Source organism: Dendrobium catenatum, unplaced genomic scaffold (genome assembly GCF_001605985.2).
Source record: "Dendrobium catenatum unplaced genomic scaffold, ASM160598v2 fragScaff_scaffold_847, whole genome shotgun sequence".
Lineage (NCBI taxonomy): Eukaryota > Viridiplantae > Streptophyta > Magnoliopsida > Asparagales > Orchidaceae > Dendrobium > Dendrobium catenatum.
In genome coordinates, this window is record NW_021319309.1 from 4,295,447 (window position 1) to 4,303,489 (window position 8,043).

The window sequence follows — 8,043 nt, forward strand, 5'->3', positions numbered from 1 at the left end:
CTCTCGATTCCTGAAAAGTTTGAAGTAACAAGAAGTCCAGAGAATCATATTGTTTGTTCAATCATCAAAACATAAGTTATGAAAATATATTTGCAACAAATATCTTTTTGGGAGACATTGGAGGGTACCATTTCAAAAGATCAACCTTCATTAATTGTGGAAACTTTAGTTTTATCTTACCCAAGAATGAAAAGAAAGGAGGTAAGCAATTTTTAATGACTCAAGTCCTCAATAAATGAAAAACAACATGTCAAAGAATGTTTTTTATGATTTGTCATTTACCAGTCCTTCTTATACAATGTGTAGTAACAAAGAGGGGATAAATCATATATGGTAAAGATTAGATAGGATCATTATCAATTCTTCAGCTCTTCATAGAATTCAAGGTGTTGTTGTTAAGCATCATGCTTGGATTGCTTCTAACTATTTTCCACTAGTACTCAAAATAGTACACACTCCACCTCCTATGTATTAGATGTGGCATCTTGAAAATGTGTGGATTTTTTTATCTTTCATCATAAATATTGTTTCTAAGTCATAGAAGAAAGTAGATTATGAAAGTGAAGTAGAAATCTTGTAATGAAAATATAATAGATATTTAAGGTCTCTTCACTTTTGGAGTAAAAATAAATTTAAAGAATTAAAGAGTATGAAATATTCCCTCTTCAAGGAAATTCTTTATCTAAAAGAAGTTGGAAGAAAGATGGGAGGCTTAGATCCAACCCAGCTATTGGAACTTAGAACTAAATTCTAGAATTGAATAAAACTCTTACAAGGTGACAACATGGTTGAGCCAAAGAGCTAAATTCAAGTGGGTGGAGGAGGGAGACTCTAGTACTCGTTTTTTTTTGTTCCTTTGCATCAGTAAGAAGAAATACCAACAAGATAAATCATAACAAGAAAAAAAATTGAGTATTGGTGGAGGATCTCATTTCAATTTAATCGACTCTAGTACTCATTTTTTTCTTTTACTTTTTCAAATGTAAATGTGTTGAAAGGTAATCTCAATTAGATGGTTAGCCTGAGTTCCACTCAGATAATCAATTGCATGATGGCATTAAGGAATTGTTGGTTGTAGAATTCACAAGGGAGGATATGTATTCAGCTGTTAAATAAATGGGGAATAATAAATTTCTAGAAGCTGATGGAACTTCAAAAGTTTTCTTCAAGCACTATTAGGAGTTAGTGAATGAGGAAGTTTTTACACTAGTGAATGAGATTACTAGCTTCTTTTTATCTTGTGAAATGCCAATTTTGTTGAAATACACTATTTTTCTTCTCATTCCAAAGGTAGAAAATTTTGTAGACCCATCAAAATTCAGACCTATAAGTTTCTATGAAACAACTTATAAGATAGTTGCAAGAATGCTGATGAATAGAATGAAAAATGTTCTTTTAATTCTAATTTAAGAAGATCATGCATCGTCTATTCCAAAAAGATCTGTTACAGATGAATGTTTACTCGTACAAGAAATCATTAACAAATTCTGGTTCTTTCTTTCAAAAAAGGGTTTTTTTTTTTTTGCATTAAAAGTAGATTTGGAACAATCATATGATAGTGTGTGTGGCCTACTCTTGGCCAAGTTATGAAGCTGATGGGTTTTCCTCCTAAGTTCATTTTTTATCATGGCATGTATTAAAAATCCTAGATATCCAATCCTTGTTAATGATAAAAGAACAGAGTGGATAGAGGCTAAATGTGGATTTAGTCAGGGTTTCCCTTTATCCCCTTACTTGTTTATTTTGTGTTCAGAATAGTTATCAAAACCTATACACCAAAGAGGATTGGTATTGGAAATTAAAATTTCTCCTTCGGGTGAACTTATATCTCACCTTTTATATGCTAATGATGTACTACTGTTTTAATTGCTTCAATATGTTCAATCAAAAGTATTAAATCTAGTCTGATAGACTATAGTTCTTGGATTGGTTAGAAGATTAACACTAGTAAGTCCATGGTTATTTGTTTAAAAAACCTTTCAAATATTTATAAGAAGAAGATAGTCAAAAATTCGGTTTTACATTGGTTATGGAATTGTTATTGTTAGGGGTGAAAATTATTTTGATAAGGTATGCGCCTACTAACTTTTAAGCAGTAATAAAGCATGTATTGTATAAACTTAATACTTGGGTTAGCAAATATTTATCCTTGATAGGGAAGGTTACTCTCATAAGTCTTCTTCTTCTTTTAATATATTTATTAAATTTCTTCCATAGAGAAGGAACTTAGGGTTATATGAGTGATTTACCAAATGATCTCAATCGATCAAATGATTGATACTATGAGTCCATGGTAACTCAATGTAGAATCACAAAAAAACTAAGATCATTTAGACCAATAATTGATTTTATATGATTTAATTGGACTAAACTTAAATTAGGCCCTAAGTTTCAATTAAGGTTATTTTAGGTGATATCCGATACGACTTTTATTTTTCTTTGATTATATATTAGATTTGTGATCTAATGAAAATTATTGTGTATTTATAGAATGTTAATTTAATTAATTAAACATTTTAGAAATTTGATGCCCAAGATATAGGGCTTGATTTTATGGTTTATTAATTAAGTGACTTATTGGTTCATAATTAAGCCCAAATTAATTTGTTAGGGTTTAGAGTATTATTAAGTTCTCTATGTTTATGTTTTATCCATATTGGGTTTATAATGAATTTTCTATTTTTTTTTTAAAGTTAACTAGACCTAACCCTAAGTTTAATTACCTAAGTTTCTCTACTATTGAACTAGGTTTTTGATGAGGTGTGTCTAACCATTATAAGAAAAAAACATAGCAATCTCACCATAAGAAAGTTTAAATGCACAAAAGATTTATCACCATTATTTTCCAAGTATCTAGTTTAAATTGTAACTTATACATTTGAAAATTCATGTAAGGGCAATGAAGACATCAAACAAGCCCGAGAAAATTATGGGATGTAGGCAACATGCTATAATATTACTTAGACAAATTTCAAGTCTGATTGAGTATTTATGTAGTAATTAGACAAAAAATAATAGATGTTTAAGATTAAATTACTCCAATTCACTCATTAACTTTATTTTATTTAAAAAAGAAAGAAATCTCTTCCTTGAATCCATAAAGCCCTTTTTTGTGCATTTTGGTTAAGTGAATGAATTATATTTAAATGGATTATACAACAAAGATTATTGCATGAAATATTTACGAGCGACTCTATAACACCTAAACTTCGATCACATGAAGTTTTTGAGCTTAATATGATGTGTGCAATGTAGTCTCTAAAAAACCTTATGTTCAGAGTTAAAGTTAGGTATTTACCTATGTACATAGGATATTTAGGTTTGTTTTATGTTTTTTTTGTCTTTCTTTTCTCTTAAGCAACATGTTTACTAAAGGAGTCAAGGCTAAAGGAGTACTAGATTGAGAGTATGGAAGCTTTGGATGGAAGTGTTAATGGAGCCTAGTGATTTTCATCACCAATATCCACTAAATAGCATGACTCAACTACATAAATACTGAGAAGACTCTAGGAGAATGAAACAAAATGAAAATGTGGCTCTCGAGAATTCGAGGGAGGAATAATTTATGTTTGATGCTCTAGCCTAGTTTGCCCTATTCTATGCATTCAAAGCCCATCCAATAGCTGGGATTCATTAGGAGGTGCTTTAAATGATTGCCAAGTGGTTTAGATTGTTAGGTGAGTAGCCCTTGGCCAGGGAATAGTTGTACAATATGATCTTTTTAATTTTGGGATTAAGGAGACCATTTAGGTTAGGCTTAGCCAGGTCATGAGTTGGTTTAAGGGGTTTTAGGAAGATTCCAAAATAGGTTTAAACAAATCAAATGGACTAGGGTTGAGTGAAATGTAATATTTAAGGAACTTTAACCATTTAAGTATTATTTTACCATACGATGAGTTTTACTTGTTAAAATTGGTCAAGTTACCTAGGATAGACCCTAGGGAATCTCAAGAGGCTAGTTGAGTAATGTATATTGGGTTGGCTTAATGGATTTGAAATTTTACATGAAAGAGACAAAGATTGCTTTGGTTTGACCACTTTATGTTGGTTAACCAAGCCAACCAACTATGAAAGGTGTAAGGTATGGTTTTAATATGCTTAGGAGGTCAAATGTGTTGCGGATCTATGGCTTATGATTTTGATGATAGCAAACATTCTTTTTCTCTATGACGGCTTTCTACTAACGTTTCAGGTCCACACTTTCAGACTGCAATCTGGAACCAGCTCAAGATTGGGTAGACTAGGCCTGTGTCAGTTTGTAATCTTTTTCCTTTCTTGAGTCTATTGTATTTAGTGTGGCATCTGATGATTTGTATCTTGGAAGATTTTCTATTGTGCCCTAAAAGTTTTCTATTTTTGGTAACATCGTCCGGGACGATATTTATATTTTCGTTTGGACGATCTGTTCAAAAGGTAGAAATCCTAATTAGGGCATCCTCTTTAAAGCAGCCGTCTTTATGCAAAACACATCGTCCTGGACGATTTTGTATCGGCCAGGATGATCGGCTCAATACAGCAAGAATCTGCCGCCAGATCTACTTAGGAAATCTTATTTTTGGACATCGTCCCGGTGGATCTCCTGGACTATATAATATTCGTCCCGGCCGATCCAGAGCAATTTTTCCAAAATTTCTCAAGCAGTTTTGGAAAGCATTTAATGGGGATTTTCGTCCAGGCCGATCGCAAGATCGTCCGGGACGATTAGACATCGTCCAGCTTCATTTCAGGGCAATATTCAGGACGATTTTCCTCATATTTGTGATAATCGTCCAGGACGATTTGGCTATCGTCCTGACGATAATGGCGGCAACTTTCATTAATGAGCACGTTTTGAGAGGCTTCTATTTAAGCAATGCAAGGCACTTTGTAAGTGTCTTTTGGCAGCCATTGTAGCTTCGTTCTTGTCGGGGAAACTAGAAGAGAGAGCTTGAAAGGGAGAGAGGAAAGGGTGGAGTTTGAGAGAGGGAGAAAGATCCTGTGAGGGGGACTCATGGGAGTGTGGAGGCGGGTTCCACACGGTTGCTCGCGGCGAACTCGCACCTTAGTACATCGAAGTTCAAGGCTTGTCTCGAGGTAAGTTCACCAAAGAAGAAGATCTCTTTGGTGTCAAAGACCCGGCGACTCCGCCGCACCGGGGAAGGTGGAATGATTTTGTAAGGGCTTCTCCGCCTAGCTGTGGGGCTAAAGAGAGAACACTTGTTGTAGTGCAATACTTGAGAGGTGCCTCCAAGGAGTTGACGTAGGTCAAGGTTTGACCGAACAACTATAAATCCGGTGTGTTCTTTCTTTTTACTACTTCGGTTTTAATTTCCGGCATTTTATATATGTGGTGATTTGATTATGTTTTGGTTTTAAAGTTTTCCAATTCACCTCTCTCTTTAATTAGCTTGGGACTAAGTTCAAGAGGGCCTAACATCCCTAACGAACTTTCAAGTGGTATCAGAGCGGTTTTCATAAAATATGTTTTTAAAAGCTTTTGAATTTTAATCCATGGCTAATTTTTTTAAATCGTAATATTGCGGAAGGATATTCAATCACCAACCTCTTTATTTTGAAAATAGGTCATTTATTTTTGGAAGACTCGTATGTCTATTTTTTTGCAATCAATTGATTTTCGCAATGGTGACTATGATTTATTAACTGGTTATTCATCACGTCAGAATTGTTAATGGAGTTAAAATTGATATTCCTTTTAGTCAATGGAACAGGGAAAACAACTCAATGCTCAATTGAATGCAAAGTCTTTAAATTGCTTTTCTGTGCATTAAATTCTGATGATTTTTATGTTAGTATCCACATGCACACTACGGGTAAGGAATTGGGATAAATTGCACACCATATACGAAGGACCTAGTGAAATCAAGCAATCCAAGTTTGAATTTGTTAATGCATGATTTTGATTATTTTTCCATGAAACTTATGAAACGATCTTAGACATGTACACCAGATTCATTCATATTGTAAACTCATTGCATGCTTTAGGAAAAAAATTTTCAAATTTTTGAAAAAGTCAATAAAATTCTTCGTTGTTTACTTGAAAAATTTGATGCCAAAGTTATTGCTATTTGTGAATCAAAAGATTTGAATGATTATTCTATTGATAATTTGATTGGCTCACTCATTGCCTACGAGCAAGGTTTGGGTCAAAGACTTTTGGATGCAGGTGAAACGATCGTTCTAAAAGCTGAAGATACGGAAAGAGAAAGCTTTGTTGGTGACGATAGCAATGTCTTGTCAAGCAAATCACAAAGCTCACCAAAGCATAAGCAAAGTGGAAAAGGTAAAAATGGTAAGGATGTTAATATTTCCTCTGACATTATTTGTTTTCGATGTAGGAAACCTGGACATATGAAAAATGAGTGCCCTAATTTAAGAATTCTTCCTACGAAAGAAAAGGGCAAGGTGAAACAAACTTTGAACTGGGGAAATAATGAAAGGCAAAAAATCTCATGGGCAGATCTGGTCTCTGAAGCATCAGACCAGGAGAGAGATAATGGTTAAGAGCCTTTCATGTTTTTGGTGTTGTGTTTTTTGTGTTTTTCTTTTTTTTTGTGTTTTTTGTTTTGTTTATTTTTTTTTAATTTTTTTTTTCGTTGAAGTTTTTCTCTGATCAACACACAACATTCACTTTTCTAAAAATGGAAATCTACTTTCTTTTTTTTTCTTAAAATCTTTGGTAAGTTGTGTTTGACTTTCTCTAAAACAGCTAGAGAGAAGGGAACTCATGATTTTGTTTGTCTTTCTCTCTTCTTAAAGATGGTATTTTACTTTTATTAAAAATCTTCATCATATTTTAAATTGATTTTGAAACTGATTTTTTTTATCTCCTACATTTTTTCTATGCATAGGAATCTTTTGCAAGATTGTTGAATCCACATGAAATTTTCTAATCAAGTTATTCGTGTTGTCAATAATTTGGGTTTACTTTGGTTTTGAAAATATAAGAAAGGAAGCATATTTTTTGAAAATAATTAAAAAAAAGTGGCCAATGATGCCAAACCAAAAGATGCGCAATGACGCCAAATTGAAAAAAAAAAATATCACAAATGTATTAAAAATTAAAGATGCTCAAAAGCCATTCAAGTGATAAAGGGCATAAAATGAGCCCACAAAAAAAAATATGCTTATTTTTTCTTATACTACTAAAAACTTAAGAAAATCCTTGATATGTTCAAAACTTGTGCTTAAAAATCTTGGTTCCTGATTCAGCAATTCATGCATTGATCTTCTATTAGATATGTTTTATGAAAGGAGTTTTGAAAAATTAATGTTTCTTTTTCCTTTATTTTTTGATTTGGATAATGAATTAAAAAGTTTTTTTAGCCTTTAAAAGAACTTGAGCTTGGATTAACAATTTATGAATTTCTTACTTTTTCTGGATTATGCGTTGTCAATCCAATTCTACTAAGTTTTTTGATTAAAACTAAGAGGTAACTTTCTCATTTTAAGAATATTTGTTTTTTCTATGATCAGATCAAATTTTTTGTCTTTGTTTATTTTTTATTTGTGCCTGCTCTCTTTTTGATAATGTCAAAGGGGGAGAACGTATTGTTTGAATTTTCGTACGTTATCGTGTTTGTATCTTGTTTTCAAAAATTAAAAACAACAAAAATATTTTCATCTCCCCTATTTTTTTTAAAAAAGTATTATTCTAGTGGGGGGAGATTAGAGAATTCTGTTCTATTGCTTTGTTGAAAATTCAAATTTTAGAGAAATTGCTTTCTTTTGAAAATTCAAATTGATTGTTTGCCATCATCAAAAAGGGGAAGATTGTTGCGGATCTATGGCTTATGATTTTGATAGCAAAACATTCTTTTCTTCTATGACGGCTTTCTACTAACGTTTCAGGTCCACACTTTCAGACTGCAATCTGGAACCAGCTCAAGATTGGGTAGACTAGGCCTGTGTCAGTTTGTAATCTTTTTCCTTTCTTGAGTTATTGTATTTAGTGTGGCATCTGATGATTTTGTATCTTGAAGATTTTCTATTGTGCCCAAAAAGTTTTCTATTTTTGGTAACATCGTCCGGACGATATTTATATCG